The sequence below is a fragment of the Carcharodon carcharias genome, chromosome 2, assembly GCF_017639515.1.
Source record: "Carcharodon carcharias isolate sCarCar2 chromosome 2, sCarCar2.pri, whole genome shotgun sequence".
In the NCBI taxonomy this organism is placed as follows: Eukaryota; Metazoa; Chordata; class Chondrichthyes; order Lamniformes; family Lamnidae; genus Carcharodon; species Carcharodon carcharias.
In genome coordinates this window covers 97,858,283-97,884,019 of record NC_054468.1, presented here as the reverse complement: position 1 = coordinate 97,884,019, position 25,737 = coordinate 97,858,283, and positions in this window count along the sequence as shown.

Sequence of the window (25,737 nt, the reverse complement as noted above, 5' to 3'; positions counted from 1 at the left end):
CTGGAACTGTGTAAAATGCTGGTTAGGCCACAGCTAGAGTATTGCATGCAGTTCTGGAATCTGCGTTATAGGAAGGATGTGATTGCACTAGAGAGAGTGCAGAGGAGATCTACCAGGATGTTGCCTGGGTTGAGAGTTTTATTTATGAGGTGAGATTGGATAGACTGGGGTTATTTTCCCTGGGGCAGAGGGGATTGAGGGGGTACATGATTGAGGTGCATAAAATTATGAGGGGCATAGATAGGATAGACAGGAAGGAACCTTTCCCCTTGGTGGAGGGATCAATAACCAAGGGGCATAGATTTAACGTAAGGGGCAGGAGGTTTACAGGGAATGTGAGGAAGAATTCTTTCACCCAGAGGGTGGTGGGAATCTGGAACTCACTGTCTGAAAGGGTGGTAGAGGCAGAAACCTTCATAACATTTAAGAAGTATTTGGATGTGAACTTGCGATGCCATGACATATAAGACTATGGGCCTAGTGCTGGACAATGGGATTAGAATAGTTAGGTACTTGTTTGACCAGTGCAGAATCGATGGGCCAAGGGGCCTTTTTCTGTGCTGTAGATATCTATGTCTCTGTGACTTTATAACTCCAGCTTCTCAAGTCTCTCCAGGTAACAGAAAACCTTCAGCCTCGTACCATTCTTGGAAATCTTTTCCGAAACCTCACCAAGGCCTTGACATCCTTCCTGAAATGTGTCCAGAATATTCTAGCTCTGGACTTAGCAAGTTTTTACAAGGTAACTTATTAGTTTTAATACTCTACTTCTCTAATGTAGCTAACGTATGCTTTTTTAACACACATCTCAACCTGTCCTGCCACCTTCAAATATCTGTGTACATATACATCTGGGTCTCTCTTTTTGCACCCCCTTTAATACTGTACCATTTAGTTCACATTACTTCTTATTTTTCCTGCCAAATATATAGTACTTCACACTTCTCTGCATTAACTTTCATCCACCATTTGCCAATCTGTCAACATTTTACAACTCTTCTCATGTAGCATGTATTTTCTGTATTCAGTTTGGTTCTGTAGTATATTATGAAGTTACATTTGTTGTAATCCTTCCTTTCTGTTTCATTTTAATCGCTATCCCTTTTGAGTCATTTCAGGGGCTCCAACGTTGGATATCCTTCATTTCCGCCTCATGTGAAGATGTCTACTCTGTACCCGAACCACCTCCTGTTTAAAGGCCTTCCATTGTTCAATTACTGCTTTGCCTACCAACTTTTGTTTCAAATCTATTTGGGCCAGACCCCTTTTCAACTCACCCAAGGTAGCCCACCACCAGAAACGCAAACAAAATGCTGCAGATATTGGAAATTTGAGATAAAAAGAAAAAATGCTGGCAATACTCGGCAAGTCAGGCAGCATCTTTGGAGAGAAGAAACAGTTAATGTTTCAAGTTGATGACCTTCCATCAGTCCTGTTGAGTACTTCCAGCTTTTTCTGGCTGCATTAATTTTCCAGTTAAATATTTTTATTCTTGATTTTCCTTGCCCTTTTCCATAACTATTCTAAAACAGCTGATATTATGATCACTGTTTCCAACTGAAACATGTCCCAGTTGCCCCACTTCATTCTTAGAGCTATACCCAGAAATGTATCCTTCCTCATTGGGCTGGAAAAACTTTGATCAAGAAAGTTCTCTTGTATATATTTCAGAAAATCCTCCCCATCTTTGCTCTTTACACTGTTGGTATTCTGTGACTGTATTAGGATAATTAAAGTCTTCCATTAACACTACTCTGTAGATTTCTTTAAATGTTAGAGGTTCTCACTTGGAATTGTTTATGGGTGTTTCATTAGGGCCCAGGTGCTATTGCCTTGTAACACACAATATATTATTCTGCTGCTAAGATGAATCCATATCTCTTTGGTGGAATTTAAATTCAATTAATATTCTGGAATTGAAACGTTAACCTCAGTAATGGTGATTGTTATGACATAGCAATTGGTAAAGGCTGTTATTTTAAACCCCAAACCCTTTGAATGCCTTTCATAGTACCAATTTTATTAGTAATATAAACATTGCTTGGTGTCTCCTATCAACTGTTATAACCTATATTTTTAAGTAGTATGTTTGAGATGCAGATCTAAATTCAGGAATAAGACACCAATTCTTAAGACGTTTATATATCAAACTACATGAGACATTTATTAATTTACAACAAGGTATTTAACACATACACATGGCTGCAAATTACTGCTATCATGACCTTTTTAACAAATTCCCAAATTGATCTCCATTAAGGCAACAACAACCAATAGACCTAACCAGATGTTGGGCAGGCCATGTGGGATCGGGCGCGGGCGAGTGCAGACCCAATCACCGCCCATGATCAGGTCCACGCCACTATTTTACACGGGCGGGCCAATTAAGGCCCGCCCAGCATGAAATGTGGCTCCGGAAGACAGTGGGAGTGGGTGGGTGGCAGTGGGACTGCTATGACCACCGGGTCCAATGACAACCTGGCGGCTTATTTAAAAGTGCAAAGGCTGTCAAACAAGGCCAGCAGAAGGGCTCCCCAGAGCGCTGCTGGTGTGCAAGCAAGGCAGGAGGGTAGAGCAGGAGAGGCACTGTGCCCCTCTTTTTTCAGACGAGTGCCTTGTTGCCCTCCTCAAAGAGTTGGCAGCCCAGCGGGAGGTGCTTGTACCCCAGGGATGGGAGGAGGAGGCCCCCCCCCACATGACCAAATGTGCCTGGGAGGAGGTGGCGGAGGTGGTAAGCTCCCGTGATGTGGTGCAGCGCACCTGGATCCAGTGTCGCAAATGTTTCAACAACCTCTTACACTAGGGACGGGTAAGTGCCATGTTGGCATTGGTCACTTAACTCAGCTGGTACGTCCCTGACTGCCCAACCCCCCCCACCAAATCTGAGTGTAGTGGCTGCATTGAATCATTGATGGCATGTGTCCGTCACTGGGTAGGCCAGCAGATATTGCCCATGCCTAGGTGAGCCTGAGAGAGTGTTGATGAGATAGGTTCTGCACCTGCAGCATGTGCTACAGTGACACCCACATTACTGTTTTGGGGGCAACCTGGAGGATCTGCACCTAGGTGCAGTGCTGGAACTGCTAAACATGTCAAAGTCAGGGTGCTGACATACTGGGAAGGGAGATTCCAGGTGATGTGGCACCGATCCATCTGCTGCCCTTTGCGTTCCATGTGCTTGCGCCTCCTTACACTAGGGATGGGTAAGTGCCATATTGTCATTGGTCACTAAACTCAGCAGGTTCATCCCTGACTGCCCCCCCCGCCCCCGCCAAATCTGAGTGTAGTGGCTGCATTGAATCATTGATGGCATGTGTCCGTCAAGGTTACCTTGTGATGCCAAATGTGATGTGGGCAGTATTTGGCCAAGGGCAGGGCGGGGACATCTTTGTGTGAGTGTACAGCAGCTGTGGGGTGAGGAGGCACCGGAGCTTTGCAATGTCCCTTTCTGGTTGGGGTGGTACGACAGCAAAGAGAATCCAGGTACCAGTTGCACTAATCAATGCTCTTCTCTGGTTTTCAGGAGAAGAATTCACATAATGCCACCGAGCGGATGAGGGCTGGCGGAGGGCCAGCCCAGTTGGTGATCATTAGCAGGTTTGAGCAGGAGGCCCAAGATCTGGAGAGGCTCCATGCGCCCAGGTCCACCGGTGTCGGTGTGGCTGGGGTGCCACGGGCAGGTATGTTTGCCCAGCAGTGAGGTCACCATTGTTCTCCCAGCAGCCATAGCAGTGCTGAATGTTCAGTGATTAAAGTTTGCAGCACGACTTGACCATTGCTTAGGGAAGGATGAGCGCTTAATGATCCAGGGGAGAGGGATGCAGATTGACATTGTCTCCACGTTAACTGATCCAATGTCCTTGTTCTTCCTTTCAGCATCAGCAGAGCAGGGCCAGGAGGAGGAGCAGCAGAGACCCCCTCTCACACCTGAGGGCCCTGAAGTCTCACCAGCGTCACACCATCTCTGCCAGGCAGGCACCAGCGCAGATACTAGCACCTCGGTGGGAATTAGAACATCGGATAATGTCCCAGGGCACAACAGTGAGGGCACTTCACAGTCACGGGAGGAGCTGGAGGAGACAGAGAGTGCCCATGGCACCAGCAGTTGGAGGACTGCAGGGGACCAGGCACATGCTCGGTCGGTAGCTGATGATGTGCCTCTGGAGTCGTCCATGAGGCAGCAAATGCTGGAAGTCCAGCAGGGTGTGCAGCAGGATCTGGTGGAGATACATGAGGCTATGCTTGGCTTGGCCTCCATGGTGGAGGAATCCATGCGGACCATCGCCTCATGGCCGAGCGCCATTCTTCCTCCATGGAGAGAGTGGTGACTCTCGTGGAGAGGCTCCTCCAGGGACTCAATCAGGGCTTCCTGAGGATGCGCTAGGACCATCAAGCCTTCACACTGGCATTGGCCTCAGCTGGTCACTGTCAGTGTAGGAGATGGTTTGTACACCAAGTATCCCAGCTCGGTGCCCATCCATCCATTGGTGAGCAGGGAGGTCCAAAGTGACCTCACGTTGGTGCAGCAGCTGCCTGTCGTCTCTGCAGGTTCCTCTCAGCAGCAGCTCTGCCACCTCTCTGCCAGTGACCATTGCATCTGATGAAGCTGCGCCAACTGGGGAGATGCCAGCTGTGGAACTGGCAGCTCCCTCCCATGCAGGTCCATCATTTCCTATGTTTTCCTAATTCCTAAATGTCCCCCCCATTGGAATTTTATGATCAATCATCAGAATATTATTTTTATACCCTAATGGGATAACAATCTGGTGCACCTTCCTTCAGCTTTCATTTGCTGAGACATGATCTGACCTCTGCTTTCTCATTAAAATGCCTCCACGAAGATAATAACATACTGGAATACATTTTGTTTCTGTTTCTAAATAAGCTTTCTGATATAACAGCTTTAATTGCAAATCATTTTTTTGTAACTCCACTAACCTCCTTGAGTTAAACACTTCAGCCGAATTGCCTGTGTTCTTTCCTCCTGAACAATGTTATCAAACAGAGTGCCAGCTAAGTGGATTTTGACACCTTCTTCTTGTCTTTGTACTGCCTGCCTTTCTTTTTCTTCCCTATGAGGCTTTGATCTCATTACAGCACAATCTGGAAACAATCCAGGATGTTCCTTCTGTAACTCCTCTTGTTTAAAACTCTTCTGCAGGCTGCTGAACTACCATAGGCATCATCCGCATTTTCAATCTAGCTATATCATTACTCAGAATTCATTGAACCCCTGCAATGAGCAATTGTTTCACCTTTCCAACTATAATTTCACCAGTCTTCATTTGTTCTTTAAATTTACCTTGCAAAACAAAATAGATTTAGCCTTTCCATGAATCCCACTTATTATTACCTGCTCCTGCAATAATCCCTTTGATCAACAAATATCACTATCCCACAACGTTACGGATTGACTAGCCCCCGTGTCTCTTAAAATTTTAACATCTTCACCATCTCTACCCTGTACACATAGAAAGACTTTCCCTTCACACACAAAGTCTTTAAACATTTCTGCAACCTGCTATTCAGAATTCTCTTGAGTAAACTGTGGACAAATTCCTACTTCTTCACCTATCACTGATTCTCCCTGTTTCACTCGTGCACAAACCATTGGTTTCTCCTTTGCCTGAGCCTCAGAACCCATGGTACTTTTACTTCCAGAGCTTTTCTGTATCTCAATAATTCCAACAGATTTTTCCTGCGATTTCCAACACACTGATTTTGTGTGGCCCACTTTGTTACAATGAAAGCGCCTCAATTTTTGACTATCACTCCTACCCTCAGAACCTTCCTTTTTATTCTGAGAAAAAACTTCCTGGGAACTTCCAGTTACTCCCCTTCCTTGACTATCTACCTTCCTTACACCTTCCCACTTTTTATCCTTTTCCAATTTGAAAGGGTGAACGGAAAAAAGGTTTAGCTATATGAACTAACTCATAATCATCAGCTATCTCTGCTGCTTGTCTTACAGAATCAACCCTCTGTTCCTCCAGATGAGTTCTCACTACCAAAGGGATTGAATCTTTAAATTCTTCCAAAAGAATTACTTCCCTAAGAGCTGCATACCTTGTCTCTATTTTTAACGCCCATATCCAGCGGTCAAGATTACTTTGTTTTACTCTTTCAAACTCAATATAAGTTTGCTCATGCTGTTTTCTCATATTCCTAAATTTCTGCCTGTATGCTTCAGGAACCTACTGATACACACGCAAAATAGCTTTTCTCACCACATCATAATTCACTGACATTTCCTCTGATAGCGAAGCATATATCTCATGCACCCTACCTATTAACTTAGACTGTAATAATAACATCCAGTTTTCCTGTGGCCATTTCATCTGTTTAGCTAGCTTCTCAAATGAAATAAAGAATGCTTCAATATCTTTTTCCTCGAACTTTGGAAGAGCTGTACAAATTTAAACATCTCCCCTCTAGGTTCTACTCTGGGGATAAGTCCTTCCTCATCTATTGGCATCTCTTTTTTAACTGTCAACATTTTCAGTTGGAATTCTTTCTCTCTTTTTTCTCTTTCCTCCTTCTCTATCTTTGCAATTTCTAATTCACTTTTCTGTTTTCTTTCTCTCTCCCACCTATCTACTCATTCCCTTTTGAAAGCCATTTCTCTGTCATTTGCATCTAATTCAAGATTTTTCAGTTCCTTTGCTTGTTCAAATTCAAGTGTCTTCATCTGTAACTGAGGTCTCACTACCTCCAGCTGTGACTCACTAGTGTCAGGTTTCACTTCCAACTGTAGATGTTGTGCTATACTTTTAATTATATCTGATTCCTTAGCCCCCACATGTAACAAAAAATTTAACTTATCTGCAATCTCCATTCACTTACACTTGGTTATTTTTTCCAACCCAATCAGAGTTATACCTTCCACTCCCAGACAAGTCTTAGCAATTGCTAAAGCCATCTTGCAGTCTTACCACTTCTAAAAAACCTCACACCAACTCCTGAATTCAAAGTGCCTCTCGTACTCGTAACCTTAAGATTCACCATCTCCAAACCAATCAAGGAATTATAGTTTTATCCCATCAAGAGCCCACAATTGTTATGACCGATGCAGTTGGTAAAGATTGGGTTATTTAAAATCCCAGAGGGAAACTTTAAACAACAGTCATAACCTATATTTTCAATTGGTATGTTTGAGATGGCAACTCTAAATGCAGGAATAAGATCACTGGTTCTCAAGAGATTTTATATTAAACTAAATGAGACATTTATTAATTTACAACAAGGTATTAAACACATACACATGGCTGCAAATTACTCCTGTCATAACTTTTTAACAAATTCCCAAATTAATCTCCACTAAGGTCGCAACAACCAATAGACTTAACAGACACCAGGCAAAGCATTTTCCCCTTACAAATTCATAATGAGATTCCTTTCAATTTGGTTCTTTCACAGACAGTTGTAGGCTTACAGTTGCTTAGATATTACATGCCTCTGCTTCGCACACACAAACTCCCTTCTGTCATACCCAGCACTTCCCTTTGAATGTAAATTCTCATTGTACCACCATGCTCTTTGAGCTCCTTTCATAGTACCAATTTTATTAGTAATATAAACATTGCTTGGTGTCTCCTAGATAGGTGCAAGATTTCACTTCCACTCTGAATGCTCTATTCAACAAAATACAAATGTACCTCTACCTCTGTTTGCATCCCAAAACTACTATACTTCAAAGCACAGAGACTAGCTGGCTTTAATCCAATTAAGACACACAGAGACATACCCACAGACTAAACCTCTATTTAAAAAAAAGTTTCCAATAACATTGTATACATTAATTGCTTCATGACAGTGATCATGAAACCATTGACAATTGTTGTGAAAATTCACCTGGTTTATTAAGGCCCCTCATGGAAAGAAAATCTGTTGTTCTTACCTGGTCTGGCCTACATGTGACTCCAAGCCCACAGCAATGTGGTTGAATCTTAACTGCCCTCTGAAATGGTGTGGCAAGCTACTCAGTTCAAGGGCAATTGGGGATTGGCAATGAATGCTAACTTTGCCAGTGATGCCCACACCCCATAAGAGAATAAAGCAAATGCTGATAGAAGACATTCAGAATTTAATTGCTCCTCAATCTACAAGCTAGAGCCCTGACTTTGTACTCCTTTTAAATTGATCAGGCCAATTAAGAGGTTGTATTTCATCTGGGCTCTGGTATTTTAGCACTAATCCTGGCCATATACTGTAATTTGGTTGTGAGGTCCAGTGAGCCTCTTTTAGGAAGGTGCTGTGAAGCCATCTTCAGGAGGTGGCTGGATAAGATTCCAGCTTTACACCCATCACTGTATAACTACAGCTGATGTGCAACTCATTTTTATAAAGTCCCTAGATAGAACACTGGCCATGTGAGAACTTTTTCATCGAACAATATAATCATAGCACAGAAGGAAGCCATTCAGCCATCATGCCTGTGTCAGGTAGAGCTATCCAATAACTTTCAATTCCCTACTTGTTTCCCATAGCCTTGTAAAATTTCCCTTTCAATTATTTATCAATTTTCTTTTTGAAAGTCAGCACATTCCAGATCGTAGCAACTCAATTTCATTCAAACTTTCAATTAGATTTTTTTAACTCACTAAGGAATCCAGCAAAGTCCTCTTCTTCAGACTCTCCACTCATATTTCTTTTCTTTATTCTTTCATGGGATGTGGGCGTCTCTGGCAAACACAACATTTGTTGCCCAAATCTAATTGTCCTTGAACTGAGTGGCTTGCAATGTTATTTGAGAGGGAAGTTAAGAGTCAGCCACATTGCTATGGATCTCGAGTCACATGTAGACCAGACTGGATAAAGATGGCAGATTTCCTCCCCTTAAGGACATTAGTGAACCAGATAGGTTTTTACAACAATTGATGATAGTTTCATGGTCACCATTACTGAGACTAGCTTTATATGATAGATTTCATTTAATTTAAATTCCACCAGCTGCCATGGTGGAGTTGAACCTGCGTCCCCTGGTCATTAGCCTGGGCCTTTGGATTACTTCTTCAGTGACGTTATCACTACACACCATCTCCCCCTAATTCCATGGGTAAGCAGCCACTCCTCCAGTGTGTCCCTGTTTATGTAGGGGAGGCAGCAGGCAGCCAATGGTTGTAACATGAAGCAGTGCTATTAAAACTTACTTGGCGCAAAGACACTTGAGCTCAATTTTCTTGGGTGTTGCAGGAGCTCACAATGTATCTTGGGGCCACCTGTTCCATATCATTCTGAGCAGTTACCAATCAGAGAGTACAATCTGTGATATAATCATACCGGTTTATTCCGTGTGTGCGTTGGAGAGGATATAATCTAACAGAACTGCACTGGATTCAGTGGTCTAATTGGCAAAGTTATTAATAGATTTTCTAAATCACTCCAGCTGGATCTACCCAAAACTTTTAGATCTGCAGTTGTGTATTGTTGCAAATATCTTTAGTCTTGCACATCTATCAAGTGGAGCTAAGAACAATGTTCTAATGAGCAATCAACAAATCAATCATACCAACTGATAAGGCCAGAATGAGCAGGTATTGATCAGTTGCAGTACCAGGTTGATTATCCAAGGACATTACGGAAGAAAAAGTATTGAAGTGTGAAAGAGAATCGGGGCCATTCTGCCCTCGATTCTGACTCTATAGATTAAAACACACAAAGGATGAGCCTAAGTTTCCACAATTTGTGACACCAGCTTCTGACTAGACTTTCAGGCTTCTGCCCTGCTGTCAATTATTATCAGTACTGCTGGACATTATCTTCAAATGAGGATTTTCGATGTTGTATTCTGCTTCACTGGGACTAACACAGCAAATACGAAAAATCAGAAAGGAATTAGTTACTGTCAGGTGCAATGAAACTCTCATTTATAAATTGCTTCATGGACACTTTACCAGAACTGGGCTTGTGAAGATAACAAGTCAAGGGAACAAGGAAATTAATATTGGTCTGGTTTAACTATTAAGTTGCCAGTAATTTATAATTCTTCTCCTTTATGCCATGCCCAGTATAAACATGTCATATTCTGAAATTTCAGTCAATCCTTTTAAAAATCAAGACAAACAAGCCATAAAATGGCTGCCGCAAATAATATGACTTTTGGCATTTAGACTACAGACATTGAGTACCTAAGTAAATACAGACACTAGTAAGGGTACCTCACAGTCATTTGTGGAATTTGCACATCTCTTTGGTTAAGCATGGGTCAACACCTAAAGACTATGGAGTTTCCAGACTGCCTGTCTCCAAGTTTTTTTACTGGACAAAATGAAAGATTAAAACTCAATGGCCACTATCAACTTCCCATTGCATCATAATGACCACCCCCAACAAGACTAGGCTGGGTGGGCCTCAGAAGTGTTAACCTAGTGGTCATGTGGTCAAACTGGTTTCAGGCGCTACACCATTATTACCCCAGAAACCAGCAGACTCATCAGTCGTCAACCAGTCTGAGAAGTAGATTCTGAAACTAGCTACAAGCAATCAAGCAGCCAAAGTATTTAACTTGTTCCAATTTCAAAGTTCACCTGGGAACCAACCTCCTAAATATTTGATGACAAAAAATTCTCACAACCTGCTAAGAACCCTCTGCTTTACTATACCCTCACTCCAATTTAAATCAACAGATCCATTCAAGAAACCACAGGTCTGTCATGAGGGAGACCATAAATTGTAAATCTGAGACTGAAGTAAATGTGAACTGTAAAAGTTCACTATCCTTTTTTTAAATTCATTAACAGGATGTGGGAGTCGCTGGCTAGGCCAGCATTTATTGCACATCCCTAATCGCCCTTGAGAAGGTGGTGGTGAGCTGCCTTTTTGAACCACTGCAGTCCACTTGGTGTACATACACCCAGGGTGCTGTTAGGAAGGGAGTTCCAGGACAGTGAAGGAACGACGATATATTTCCAAGTCAGGATTATGAGTCACTTGGAGGGGAACTTGCAGGTGGTGGTGTTCCCATGTTTCTGCTGCCCTTGACATACTAGATGGTTCTGGTCATGGGTTTAGAAGATTCTGTCTAAGGAGCTTTGGTGAGTTTCTGCAGTGCATCTTGTAGATGGTACACACTGCTGCTACTGTGTGTTGGTGGTGGAGGGAGTGAATGTTTGTGGAAGGGATGACAATCAAGCGGGCTGCTTTGTCCTAGGTGGTGTTGAGCTTCTTGAGTGTTGGAGCTGCACTTATCCAGGCAAGTGGGAAGTATTCCATCACACTCCTGACTTGTGCCTTGTAGATGGTGGACAGGCTTTGGGGAATCAGGAGGTGAGTTACTGGCTACAGGATTCCAAGCCTTTGACCTGCTCTTGTAGCCACAGTAATTATATGGCTAGTCCAGTTCAGTTTCTGGTCAATGGTAGCTCCCAATTCAGTAATGGTAATGCTATTGAGCATCAAGGGGCGATGGTTAGATTCTTTCTTGTTGGAGATGGTCATTGCCTGGCACTATTGTGGCTTGACTGTTACTTGCCATTTCTCAGCCTAAGCCTGGATATTGTCCAGGTCTTGCTGCATATGGACATGGACTGCGTCAGTATCTGAAGAGTTGTGAATGGTGTTGAACATTGTGCAATCATCAGCAAACATCCCCACTTCTGACCTTATTATGGAATAAAGGTCATTGATGAAGCAGCTGAAGATGGTTGGGCCTAGGACACTACCCTGGAGAATTCCTGCAGTGATGTCCTAGAACTGAGATGATTGACCTCTAACAGCCACAACCACCTACCTGCTCGGTATGACTCCAGTCAGTGGAGAGTTTTCCCCCTGATTCCCACTGACACCAGTTTTCCTAGGGCTCCTTGATGCCATGCTCAGCCAAATGCTGCCTTAATTTCAAGTGCAGTCACTCTCACTTCCTTAACCTTATCTGCAGTGTGTGTGTGTGTGTGTGTGAGAGAGAGAGAGAGAGACGTTGCATCAATTTGGTGTGTGTGAGAATATATAACTGTCTTTATTTTAAAATTATGAAAGCTTGCTGCTGAACTATTTAATTGGAATACACACTCCAGGGGTAAGAAAAGATATACCTCTTTCCAGACAAAACATACTCATTATGGGCAGTAAGGGACACATAAATCCTGTCTGTGACATTTATTAAAGAAACAGTCTCCCCATTGAAGTGGTCAAATTTATCACTTTTTTTGGAGAGCTGGAAACTTGCTGTGTTATTTTGTTCTGATGCTGTACTGGCTAACTGATATAAGAATGGGTTTGTGACATGGGAGGCAACAGATTATGGATTGTGTTTAATTGAAGAAGGTGCCCCTTAAATTTCCTCTGTTGCGCACCAACCTTTCACCCCCTGTTATTTTCTCTAAGATGTCAACCAGGCTTCAGTGGCTCACACTCTCACCACTGAGCAGAAGGTCATGGGTTGAATGAAGTCCCATTCCAGTAAGTTGCATACACAATGTAGGCTGACACATTGATGAAGGAGTGTTGCACTGTTAGGCTGAGATGATAAACTGACGTCCCATCTGCCCTCTCAGGTGGACATAAAAGATCCAATGATTCTATTTTAAGTAAAACAGGGTGTATTCTGATATCCTGGCTAATATTTATCCCTCAGCCAACATCACTAAAAACATTAATAGAAAGGCAGGTACCAAAAATCTTAAATAGAAACAGAAGGTCAGGCAGCATCTGAGGAGAGAGAAATAGAGTCAATGGGCGGTATCATCATAGATTTGCACTAAATGCGGTAGTGTGCGGGTAAAACAATGTTCTACACATCGGCCACAATGGCGGCTTCTCACACTGTATTGGCCCAGACCTATCACATTAATTATGCATTCCCTGGAAACTCTGTGTTCCCATGGCATGTGGGCACTTATTTGTCTGCTATGCCAACACCTCACCGCTTCATCACGCCGGGTGACATATTTAAAGTGCAGCCGCACACACCTCTCAGTGCTTCCAGGCCACGACTGCTGCACAGAAGACATGGCCCCAAAAGGCAAGTAGACTGCAGCCCCCACGTTCAATGATGCGTCCCTTGAGTGCCTCTTGGATGCAGCGGATCCTGCTGTGATGTTCCTTACCCCTGCTATGGCCCAGGATGGGCATAAACATAATTAATACAGCTTGGGAGGCAGTGGCAGCAGTGGTCAGCACCAATGCCCTGCAAAAGAGGACAGCAGCCAAATGCCGCAAGAGGGTGAATGATCTCCATTCCGCTAGGGTGAAGCTTGGGCTGACAAGTGGCAAGTAACATGCGCGCCACACAAGCGTCAGGCAATGACCATCTCCAACAAGAGAGAATCCAACCATTGCCCTTGATGTTCAATGGCATTACCATCACTGAATCCCCCACTATCAACATCCTGGGGATTACCATTGACTAGAAACTGAACTGGACTAGCCATATAAATACTGTGACTACAAGAGCAGGTCAGAGGCCAGGAATCATGCAATGAGTAACTCAACTCGTGACTCTCCAAAGCCTGCCCACCATCTAAAAGGCACAAGTCAGAAGTGTGAAGGAATGATGGAGGAGTCTGCTCACCTTCAGGCTGAGGTGATAGCGCTGGCATGACAATGCATCGAGGTCAACAACTGGTAGGAGGACAGCTGCCATGGAGACCTTGGTCCAGGACATTGGCCCTGCATTGCTGCGCAGGTTCAACTCCATTGCTGACACCATAGTTGGCCTCCAACAGTTTGCATGGGAGAGGTTTGCAGCCCAATCTCACTCCCACTACCCCTTCTCTTCAAAGAGTTAGCCAGGGGCCCTTGAGACACACATAGGGAGGAGGGTGACGTAGTCTATCCAGGTGGCTCTCAGAGTGTCTGGCCCATCCAAATCCCCTCTGCTGTGACCCCAGCAGCTCCAGCTCCACAGGCCAAGGAGGGTGTCACTGCAACACAGCAGGATCACGAAAGCAGGCCAGCGCCCTCCAGGTCTCAGCCCTTCAGATTACGCCTGCCAGGGTCATCACAGACAGGGCATTGCAGACTGTCTCCACTTCCACTGTGGATGTCTGGGGAGAAACAAGACATAGTGGCAAGGTTAGGAATATTAAGAAGATGTAGCTGCACAGCCTGGGTGTTAATCAGTTTCACATAATGTTCATTATTGTAAATAAACTCCCAAGAATGTCTCCCAGCCTATAGCTCCTTGTTTTGGCCTCATACTCCCTGGACACATTAGTGATGCCTGCACCTTGACGATTCTTGTCATTGCTGTCAGAATGTAGTGGGCAGGTGTCACAGAGTTCTGTCAATATGAGGACGTATGGTGTCTCCTCACTTAATGTTGTCATCATCCTCCACAAATCTATCAGCTATAATAGCCTCCTGAGTGCATATGCCTCATCTGGCCAGTGCGAGGGCCTCATTGCAACCAGTGTTGCCTTTGAGGACCTCCTCAATCTGATCACCATCAATGTCCTCCTCATCGGAGGAGACCCCCGGCTCCTGCATCCCCTCCTCAGCCAACTCCTCTCCCCGTTGGTGCACCAGGTTGTAAAGGGCACAGCAGACGATGACGATGTGTGACACCCTCTGTGGACTGTATTGCAGGGCTCCACCAGACATGTCCAGGCACCAGAACCTCATCTTCAGCATCCTGATGGTCTGCTCCACCAAGTTGTGGCTGCAGCATGAGCCTCATTATAGTGTCGCTCTGCTGCAGTCTGAAGTTGCCGCACGGGTGTTGTCAGCCACAGCCTCTGTGGGTAGCTCTCGTCCCCAAGGAGCCATCCCTGCAGCTTCTGTGGACCCTGGAAGACATCAGGGATCTGGGACCAACTAAGAATGCAGGAGCTGTGGACACTCCCTGGGGACTGTGCACAGACCTTCAGGATGTGTTTGTGGTGGTCGCACGCCAGCTGCACATTCAGCGAATGGAAGCCCTTGCAGTTGACATAGTTGACCGCTTGTTGAGACGGAGACCTGAGCGCCATGTGAGTGCAGTCAATTGCACCCTGCACCTATGGGAAATCCAAGATCTGGGCGAATCCAATTTCTCTTTTATCCTGGCTGTTCCGGTCCTGGGTGAAATGCACAAAGTTGTGTGCCATGGAGAAGGTGGCATCCGTGACCTCATGGATGCATGTGTGGGTGACAGTTTGTGATATCCCACAGAGGTCACCTATGGAGATCTGAAAGGAGCCACTGGTGCAAAGATTGTGCACCGTGATCACTTTCACATCCACTGGCATGCCCTCCATGTCCCAGTGCACAAAATCCTGCAGTAGCTGGCAGGTGTGAGCGACCAGTTCACTAGGCATGTGCAGTCTTCAACACCGCTGGTTGTCAGTCATCAGCAGGAATGAAAGGCAGCGTCTATAGACCCTGGGTCTAGCTAGGCACCAGCCAATGCAAGCTCACTGTGGCTCTTCCCAGTGTGAGCTGGAGCCCCTACCACCCCTTCTTCCTGAGGGTGCTGCTCCTCCTCCAGCCAGGCACTTCCGTCAATCTCTTTTCCATCATCTTTACTCTCTGTACATCACAAAACATACAGCTAGTTCACCAGGCTCCATGATCCTGATGTACTCCTCCTGCAGGATGAAAGAGAGAGACACGTGGGTTAGCATGGTTAAGTGTGATGGCCCCTTAACGCTTCCCGGAGAGTGCTGGTCACCACTTGGATGGCCAGAGATTAGTGCGCTGCATGGCTGCCCGAAACCCCACCACCTCCGCCCCACTCCACCTGACCAATTGGCAGCAGCTTTGCCCATTGGACTGCACGCTGTGCTCTCAGCTCAGGCACAGGCATTCTCCTAACCCACACTACAAGGCTGCACTGTTAGCTTCAACCATGGGGAAGACTGGTCCAAACCGGGATGATGCCATTGCAAGGGGCTGTGAGCACCTCCACCAGTGACTGCTCCACGGCCAGCTTTAGCAAGGAGATCATACAACATGTGAAGTTGTCTAACTGTTCTGCAGTCCACTAAAATGCTCATTATTTTGCAGTCTGTGCTCGAGGGGTGAAAAGCTCTGGAGCACTTGGTGGCACATTCATGCCTCTGCATTTCTTGAGTGGGCAGATAAGCTAGAGGCCTGACTCCATGTATATCAAAGTGGCTGCGCCTGAACTATCTCAGCTGCAGAGGAACGGTCACTTTATACAAGCTTTCCCTAATGTGTGGCTGCTTCCCTCCCCAAACCATGCACATGCTTGTGCACGGGCAGCTCTTGCACCCTCATCCAACATGCCTCAACCGCAGGGCAGCCCTTGCCATCACCCCCAAGTCACCTCAACCACAGACCAGCCCTGCCCACACACCTCCAACATGCCTCGAACTTGAAGTCCAACAGGCGAGCCTGGCGAGTGCTGCGTAACATTACTTTGTGCTCACCTCCGAGTTCCCCTCAAAGTGCAGCCCACCAAGTGCACACCTTATATACGCTGCTGTGAATACATCACTGTGTAATCATGCCGATGTGGGTGGACAATCCATCAGGGGGAGGAGATGATTCAAGCGGGTTATCCTTATAATGATATGCAGATATATTACAATAAGGTTCCCAATGTCCAATGGCGGGAAACGCGGCCCACCATTGACGGGCTGAGAGGACATTCGCAAACTGGCTTCACAACATCGTGAAACCAATTTGTGGCCTTCTCGCCATACTGCTCACTCACGCAGCCCTAGCACGCCCGGTACCAGCGGGCACACATTATTCCACCAATGTTTCAAGTCAAGGACCTTTCATTAGAACCATTTTTCACATAAGGATTTGAACCAATTCTGATGAAAGGTCATTGAACTGAAATGTTGCCTCTATTTCTCTCTCCAAAAATGCTGCCTGATCAGTTGAGTATTTCTAGCATTTCCTGCTCTTCATTTCACTCAGTTAATAATTTTTTCTCAGTTTTGTTTTGGTGTATTCTACATTGCAATAGGAATGGTACATCAAAAGTACTTCAATGGCTGTGAAGTGCCTTGGGATATTGAATTGTGAAAGGCACTGCAGAAATGTAAGATCTTTCTCTATCTGACTGAGTAAGGGCAAAGAGAAACTTCTGCATAGATGTTCAGGTGGCATTTTAAAAAGCAATGACCTAACTGCAGACTGAGTCCTCTCTCTTGGAAAGAAAGACACGGATTTTTTCCATTTGTTCTTTTCTCTTTTATCTCAGCTAACAGACAATAGTACTGGATAGTCAAGGAGAATAGAAGATTCTGGATACAAGAGAATATGGAATAGGAATACAGTATTTGAGTCACTAGCCATTTCCTTCCACTGGCGGTGTACAAATCCATACCTCAGGCTCATGGTTGATCCCCATTTGGTGTCTCCTCAATATTCTGGATGATTTAAGAATTTGAAGTAGCTGGGAGGTGAATAGCTTTTACTGTTATTATTACAAAGCATGGGATCATGGAATATAGGTAAGCTCGGAAATGACAGTGCCCTAGCTCTTCAGCTGGAGCTATCTAGTCTAATTTCACTGACCTTCTTTTCTCACATCCCAAAATCTTTCCCTTCAAATATTTGTCCGATTGCATTTCAAATTATATTCTAGTCTCTCTCTCTGTATGTGGGATGTGGAACATTTGGTTGACCAGGTGTGTGTTCATAAATGAGTTTTGTTTGTACATCATTCAAGGACAGGATGAATCTTTCGTACATAAAATTGAAGAGACCAAGAGTAGCTTGCAAATGTGGTGTGGAGTGGGCAATGACACTGCTGTCATCCACCAACTATAAATCATGTATATCTATGGTGGTCAGCTTAGTTTTGGGGTGGGGGCACCTGAAGTTAAAGAGTTTTCCATCTAGATGGTATTTAATGCTGACACCAGAGGGCAGTTGATCTTTGCTGAGATGAATAGCCACTGTCATGTGGATTGTGAACAATGTGGGGGGTATCACTCGGCTTTGCTTCACCCCACTCCAGATTTTAAGGATGTCTGTTTCAGAACATATCTTTTTATTGTCTATTGGCTGCAGTTAGAAAGATATGCCCACTGGAACGGGAGGAGGGATATATACAATGTTGCTGTCCTGGAACAGAATGTGCCATGAAAGGCAGGACGTTGAGGTGGAGGAGTCTGGCCTAATGGGGAACTGCCTGGCCACAATATTTTAATTGACCCCTGACCAGGTGACCAGGGTTTTGTGTGAGTGCAGTGTAGCAGAATAGCTCCTAGCCTGAAAGGAAAAAGACCTAAAACCTCTCTCTCCTGTGTCTGGAAGATTCCAGTAATTCCACAATAGCAAGCTGGCTTTTTCTCCTCATATCTCTATAACTTGTTCTCTCCAAAAACACCTGTCAAGAGGCAAAGGGGAAAATCACTGTTAGAGACAGTGAAAGGCAGTGCTCAACCAGTGAACTAAATACTGAAAGTACTGTAAAACCATCTTGTCTTATCAACAAAGAACAAAAAGGAATTTGGGAGACTTCGACCCATCAAACCTTGTACTCCAGAATTGATGCTATTAAACTGTTTTATCCCAACCTTAAAATACATGTTTTTGTGTGTCTTATGTGTTTTGTATATGTGTGTATATGGATTTAAGAAGGGGTAGAGTTTAGGTTATAGAGTTAGAAATTAGAAGTTCATATTTCTTTCTTTTGCCACTGGTTAACGACTGCTTGTTCAAGAAACAGTTATTTACTTATTACGTTTACAAACCTGGTGCTTGTATTCTGTTATCCTAAATTAAACAGTTAGGTAGAATTGTGGTAATCTGGTGGTTTGGTCAAACTTTTCATATTTGTCGTGGCTCGGGGAACAGTGGGGCTTGATATCACAGCGCACTATCCCCAGTGAGTCATGACAACAGTCATATCATCATAAAGCAATTATAGAATTATGATGAGCTTTCTTGGACATTCAAACCTTTGAAGCACAATTGTAGTGCCTCACAATTTACTGGGTTTTCAGCAACATAATGTCTCTGAATTGGGGCAAGGATCCAGAATATATTAACTTGGAAGCAGGGATGCAACCCATTGAAATACAGCCTACATCTTCCCAACTGTTTCAAAGGGAAAAAAATACCTCCATTGGGGGTGAAGCAGCTCCCTTCATTTTTAATCTGTTATCTCAGTCAGTATTATGGCAAAAAAGACAGAAAAGGAAATTTGACAAATTCCAGTTATCACTCTGAAGCAATGGAATTATCCAATGGACTGTAAAGAATTTATAACTTTGTCAATTGTCTTAAACCTGTACCTTTTGGTTACTGACCTCCTACCAGTGAAAACAGCTTCTCCTTATTTACTCTATGTGACCACTTCATGATTTTGAGCACTTCTATTAAATCTCTCTTTAACCTTCCCTGGTCTAAGTTTGTATTTGGAACATGGGTGATGCTGCCACCCCTCACTACCCTGAGGATGTTAAGAGTCAAGTAGGTCAAGCATTGCATCACACCATATTATCACACAGGACAAGGCTGAGGCAGCAAGTTCCTTTTTCTGAAAAACATTGATAAACCAATTGGGTTTGAATAATAATCCAGCAAGTTTGGTCACTTTTAATCTGGTGTAAACACACAAGTGACAACATTTATTGAATTCAGTTTCACAACTTTCCATGGTAGAATTTGAATTCTATACCTCAGTGTTGCTTGTCCAGTAGCAGAACCACAAGGTTACCATACCACAATAGCTTAATAAGCCTGGAAGAGTGGTGGAAGCAGATGTAACAGATACTTGAATATTACTGAAGAGAGAGACCTGTTGCTGAATCTTTTCATCTTGCATTCGTCATGACAAGTGCAAGAATAAATTTCAAACAAATTTCGAACAATCACAACAGTTTATAATACAGGAGAAAAGTGTGCTGATTGGTTGGCAAGTCAACTATGATTGGCCATGGAGAGAGCAACAGAGAGCTATAGGCTCCCCAAGCTCCCAGGTAATTCAGAAAAAGGAGCAAGGTTTGAACATATTCCTTTTATTTACAGAAAAGCTGTCCCTGTGTATGAATTTATGCTGCTTCTGGCAAATGATCCCCTTTACAGATTTGACTGATTATCTTAAATCAGTTGTAAATGTAGCTATTAGCACACTCAGGATTGTTCAGAAAGCAACCTACATTCATAAGTATGAAGACAAGAGTAGGTCCCTTATAGTCTGAAACAGGAGAATTTATGATAGAAAACAAGGAAATGGCAGAACAAATAACTGCTTTAGTTCTATCTTCATGAAGGAAGACATAAATAACTTCCCAGAAATACTAGGGAACCAAGGGTGTAGTGAGAAGGAGAAATTGAAGGAAATTAGCATTACAAAAACAATAGTGCTGGAGAAAATAATGGAACTGAAAGCCAATAAATCTCTAGGGCCCAATAATCTATATCCCAGGGTACAAAAGGAGGTGGCCATGGAAATTTCCAAATTTGCTGATGACACGAAACTTGGTGGGAATGCGAGTGATGAAGAGGGTGTTAAGAGCCTTCAAGACAATTTAGACAGGTTGAGTGAGTGGGCAAATGCATGGCAGATACAGTATAATGTAGATAAGCAGGAAAAACAGAATGGCAGAGTATTATTTACATGTGATAGATTGGGAAATGTTGATGTACAAAGAGACCTGGGTGTCCCTGTACACTAATCACTGAAAGCAAGCATGCAGGTGCAGCAAGTGGTTAAGAAGGCAAATGGTATGTCGGTCTTCAGTTCAAGAGAGTTTGAGTACAGGAGCAAGGATGTCTTACTGCAGCTGTACAGGACCTTGGTGAGACCACATTTGGAGTATTTTGTGCAGTTTTGGTCTCCTTACCTAAGAAAGGATATATGTGCCATAGAAAGATTGCAGCGAAGGTTCACCAGACTGATTCCTGTGATGGCAGGATTGTCATGTAGGGCAAGATTGGGACAACTAGGCTTGTATTCACTGGAGTTTAGAAGAATGAGAGGGGATCTCATTGAAACATATAAAATTCTGACAGGGATGGGCAGACTGGATGCAGGGGTGATGTTTCCTCTGGCTGATGGGACTAGCACAAGGGGCCACAGTCTCAGGATAAGGGGTAGGCCATTTAGGACTGAGATGAGGAGAAACATCTTCACTCAGAGGATGGTGAACCTGTGGAATTCTCTACCACAGAAGGGTGTGGACGCCAAGTCACTGAATATATTTAAGAAGGAAATAGATAGATTTCTGGACTGTAAAGTCATCAAGAGGTATGGGGAGTGCGTGGGAGTACGACATTGAGATAGAGGACCGGCCATGATCATATTGAATAGCGGAGCAGGCTCAGAGAGCCAAATGACCTACTCCTGCTTCTATTTTCTATGTTTCTATGTTAATACATCAGCATATCATTATAAAGCCAGCCTTTGGACTGATCCCGCTGGTTCGCTGCCCATATCGGCGGAGAAACACGCCGACGTGTTTCACAACAGCACATAAACAATATGCACCTGATGGGCTGCAGTTCACTCAGGACTTTGAGGTCTGTTTGCCTATCTTGCTTTGGGCAGCACTCATGGTCATCAGTGCCAGACTTCACAGACAGCACTACATCAATTTCAGGGGGGCTCACAGCAGGTCTCTACCGACCAGATCAGCCATATGTCAGTGGCTTTTCAACATTTGCAGGGCTAGGGCTTGCTTGGCAAAGGGGGAGAAGTGGTCTCAGGTAAGAGAAGATGCTGCAGGATGAGGGCTGTACTGGGGAAGGAGTGTATCCGAGGGTACGTGTGAGGGCACATGTTGATCTGTACAAGTGGCCTCAAGACGGTGACGGCTGAGGAGGCAGACTCCAGAGGAGATGACGCCAGGTGGACATGTGAGAGCATGTATGTGAGAATGGGTGGTGATGTCCCTTGAGCTGGCAATGAGTGAGATGCCAGTAAATGTGTGATGGCACATCATAATACAGTAAAACAATCAAGTCAGAGGGAGTAAAGCTGCATGAAGTTTCAGGGGAGTAAGGCAAGGCTGGATGGCCTCTACTTTAATGCCAGGAGTATTACAGGTAAAACGGATGAGCTAAGGGTGAGGATTGACACGTGGAATTGTAATATAGTAGCAATCACTGAGACATGGTTGAATGAAGGGCAGGATTGGCAGCTCAAATTCCGGGATATATAATCTTCAGGCGAGACAGGGGAGGGAGTAAAAGAGAAGGAGGCATTGCATTATTAGTTAAGGAGTCAGTTACTGAAGTAAGGAGAGATGATATCTTGGAGGTGGCATTGAATGAAGCTTTGTGGGTAGAGCTTAGGAATAAAAAAGGGGCAGCCACATTGTTAGGTGTTTATTATAGATGCCCAGATGGAGCAAATATGTGCCCAATTTGCGGAGGTGTGTAAAAAAATAACAATAGGGTAATTATATTTGGAGATTTCAACTTTTTCAACATTAATTGGGATAAAAATAGTGTTAAGGGCTTGGTTGGAGAGGATTTATTGAAATGTGTACAGGAGAACTTATTAGGTCAATATGTACAGGGTCCAACAAGGGGCGGTGCATTGCTGGACCTAATTCTGGGGAATGAAGCCAGACTGAGGTGGTGGTGGGGGAGCATTTTAGTGATAGCGACCACAACATGGTACAGTTTAAGCTTGTTATGGAAAAAGAAATAGACAAGTTGCAAAAAAATGTTTTGGACTGGGAGTGAGCGGATTTTAGTAAAATAAAGCAGGATCTGGCCAAGGTAGACTGGGAACAGCTACTTGTGGGGAAATCTACAGAAGAGCAGTGGGGGGGTTTTCAAAAAGGAAATGGGGAGGGTACAGGCTCAACATGTTCCCTCTAGGGTGATAGGAAGGAGTAACAAGCGAAGAGAACCATGGATAAACAGAGATATTCAGGATACAATGAGAAGGAAAAGACAGGCTTTTAGCAGATACAAGGGGAGCAAATCAGTGGAGGTATTAGTGGAGTACAGAAAATGCAGTGTGGAGTTTAAGAAAGCAATTAGGAAGGCAAATGAGAAAGTGCTGGCTGGTAAAAGTAAGGGGAATCCTAAAATATTCTATACTTATATCCTTGGAAAGAGGATAACCAGGGAAAGAGTAGGACCCATTAGGGACCAAAGGGGCAATCTATGGGCGGAGCCTGAGGATATCGCTAAAGTGTTGAATGAAAACTTCACATCCGTCTTCACCCAAGAGAATAAGGATGAAAGTATCAAACTCGGGTAGAGGGACTGTGAAGTTCTTGTGCAAATTGATATAGGGAGTGACAAGGTATTGGAGGTGTTAGCAGGCTTAAAAGTGGACAAATCTTCAGGTCCAGATGATTTGTGTTCCAGGCTACTGAGGGAGACAAGGGAGGAGATCACAAAGGCTCTGACCCAAATTTTTAATTCCTCTCTGGCCATGGTGGGGGGGAGGAGGGGTGACAGAGGACTGGAGAACAGCTAATATGTTTCCACTAATTAAGAAGTGTTGTAGAGATAAGTCAGGGAATGACAGACGACTGAGTCTCACGTCAGTGGTAGGGAAACTATTCGAGAAAATCCTGAAGGACAGAATCTATCTCCACTTGGAGAGGCAAGGTTTGATCATGGCTTTGTCAGAGGGACGTCATGCCTAACAAATTTGATTGAATTTTTTGAGGAGGTGACCAGGTGTGTAGATGTGGGTAGTGCAGTTGATGTAGTTTATATGGATTTCAGCAAAGCCTTTGACAAGGTCCCACATGGGAGACTTAAAAAGAAGGCAAATGCACATGGAATACAGGGTAATTTGATAAGGTGGATTCAAAATTGACTTAGTTGTAGGAGACAGAGGGTGATGACAGAAGGATGCTTTATTTAAGCATCAGTGTCCAGTGGCATACCACAGGGATCTGTGCTGGGTCCCCTATTATTTGTCATTTATATAAATGACATAAATTATTTTCTGAGGGGTAGGATTAGTAAGTTTGCAGATGACACAAAGATTGGCCAGGTGATTAACAGTGAGGTTGAGTATCTTGGGCTACAGGAAGATATAGATGGGATGGTCAAATGGGCAGATAAGTGGCAGATGGAACATAACCCTGAAAAGTGTGAGGTGATACACTTTGGAAGGAATAAATTGACAAGGAATTATTCAAAGAACGGCATGACACTAGGAAGCACTGAGGAACGAAGGGATATGGCGTGTGTGTCCATAGATCTCTGAAAGCAGAGGGGCATGTGAGTGGGGTGGTGAAAAAGGCATATGGGACACTTGCCTTTATCAATTGAGGCATAGATTACAAAAGTAGGGAGATCATGTTGGAGTTGTATAGTACCTTGGTGAGGCCACAGCTGGAGTACTGTGTGCAGTTCTGGTCGCCACATTATAGGAAGGATGTGATTGCACTGGAGCAGGTGCAGAGGAGATTCACCAGGATGTTGCCTGGGATAAAACATTTAAGTTATGCAGAGAGGTTGGGTAGACTTGGGTTGTTTTTGTTGTAGCAAAGAAGACTAAGGGGCGACCTGATTGAAGTGTACAAGATTATGAGGGGCATGGACAGGGTGGATAGGGAGCAGCTGTTCCCCTTAGTTGAAGGGTCAGTCAAAAGGGGACACAGGTTCAAGCTGAGGGGCAGGAGGTTTAGGGGGGTTGTGAGGAAAAACTTTTTTACCCAGAGAGTGGTGATAGTCTGGAATGCGCTGCCTGGGAGGGTGGTGGAGGCCGGTTGCCTCACATCCTTTAAAAAGTACCTTAATGAGTACTTGGCATGTCATAACATTCAAAGCTATGGACCAAGTGCTGGTAAATGCGATTAGGTAGATCAGTCAGGTGTTTCTCATGTGTCGGTGCAAACTTGATGGGCCGAAGGGCCTCTTCTGCACTGTCTGATTCTATGATTCTGTGGTTCTGAGTGTGTGAGTGTGTGAGTTTAGAGTGATGAGATGATGGCCATACCCTGGTTGCACAGATGAGATCATTCATCCTCTATCTGCATTGAATGACCAACCTCTTCTGTGCGAGCTGATGGTATGGCGGGCGAATGAGAGCCCATCCGCCATCAAAATGATGTGTTTCCCAGGTATGGATAACTAATGAGGTGGGTTTGGGATGATATGGCATTTTACCTGCCCACTGCCACACTTTGTGCAAATCTGGGACAATTCCACCCTATGTTGTTCACAATCAACACACATCCTTATTAAGTGGAGATATTGACATATTACTGGAAATCCTGGAAAAACTGGTTAATGTTCTACATTTGGACAGCTGCATGTCTTTCACGGAAGAATTTCTGAAGTTTTAAGAACATAAGAAGTAGGAGCAGGAGGCCATTTAGCCCCTCAAGCCTGCCCTGCCATTCAATAAGATCATGGCTGATCTGCCCCAGGTCTCAACTCCTCTTTTGTGCCAGCTCCTCATTGCCCTCAGCTCCCCGATATTTCAAAAATCTATCTACCTCCTCTTTAAGTACTTTCAGTGATCTAGCCTCCAAAACTCTCTGGGGTAGAAAATTCTGGACATTCAATATCCTCTGAATGAAGAAATTCCTTCGCATCTGAGTTTTAAATAAGCGGCCCTTTATTCTGCAATTATATCCCCTAGTTCAAGATTCCCTCACTAGTGGAAATATTTTCTCAACATCTACCCTGTCAAGCCCCTCAGGATCTGAGTACATTTCAATAAGATCACCCCTCATTCTTCTAATCTCTAATGAATAAAGATCTAACTTGTGTAGCCGTTCTTGATAACCCCTTCATCCTAGAAACCTCTTTTGAACTGCCTCCAATGCCAGTATATCCTTTCTTAAATACGGAACCTAAACTGTACTCAGGTGTGGCCTCACAACACCCTGTACAGTTGTAACACGACCTTCCTATTTTTAAACTGCAACCCCCTAGCAATACAGGCCAAAATTCCATTTGCCTTCT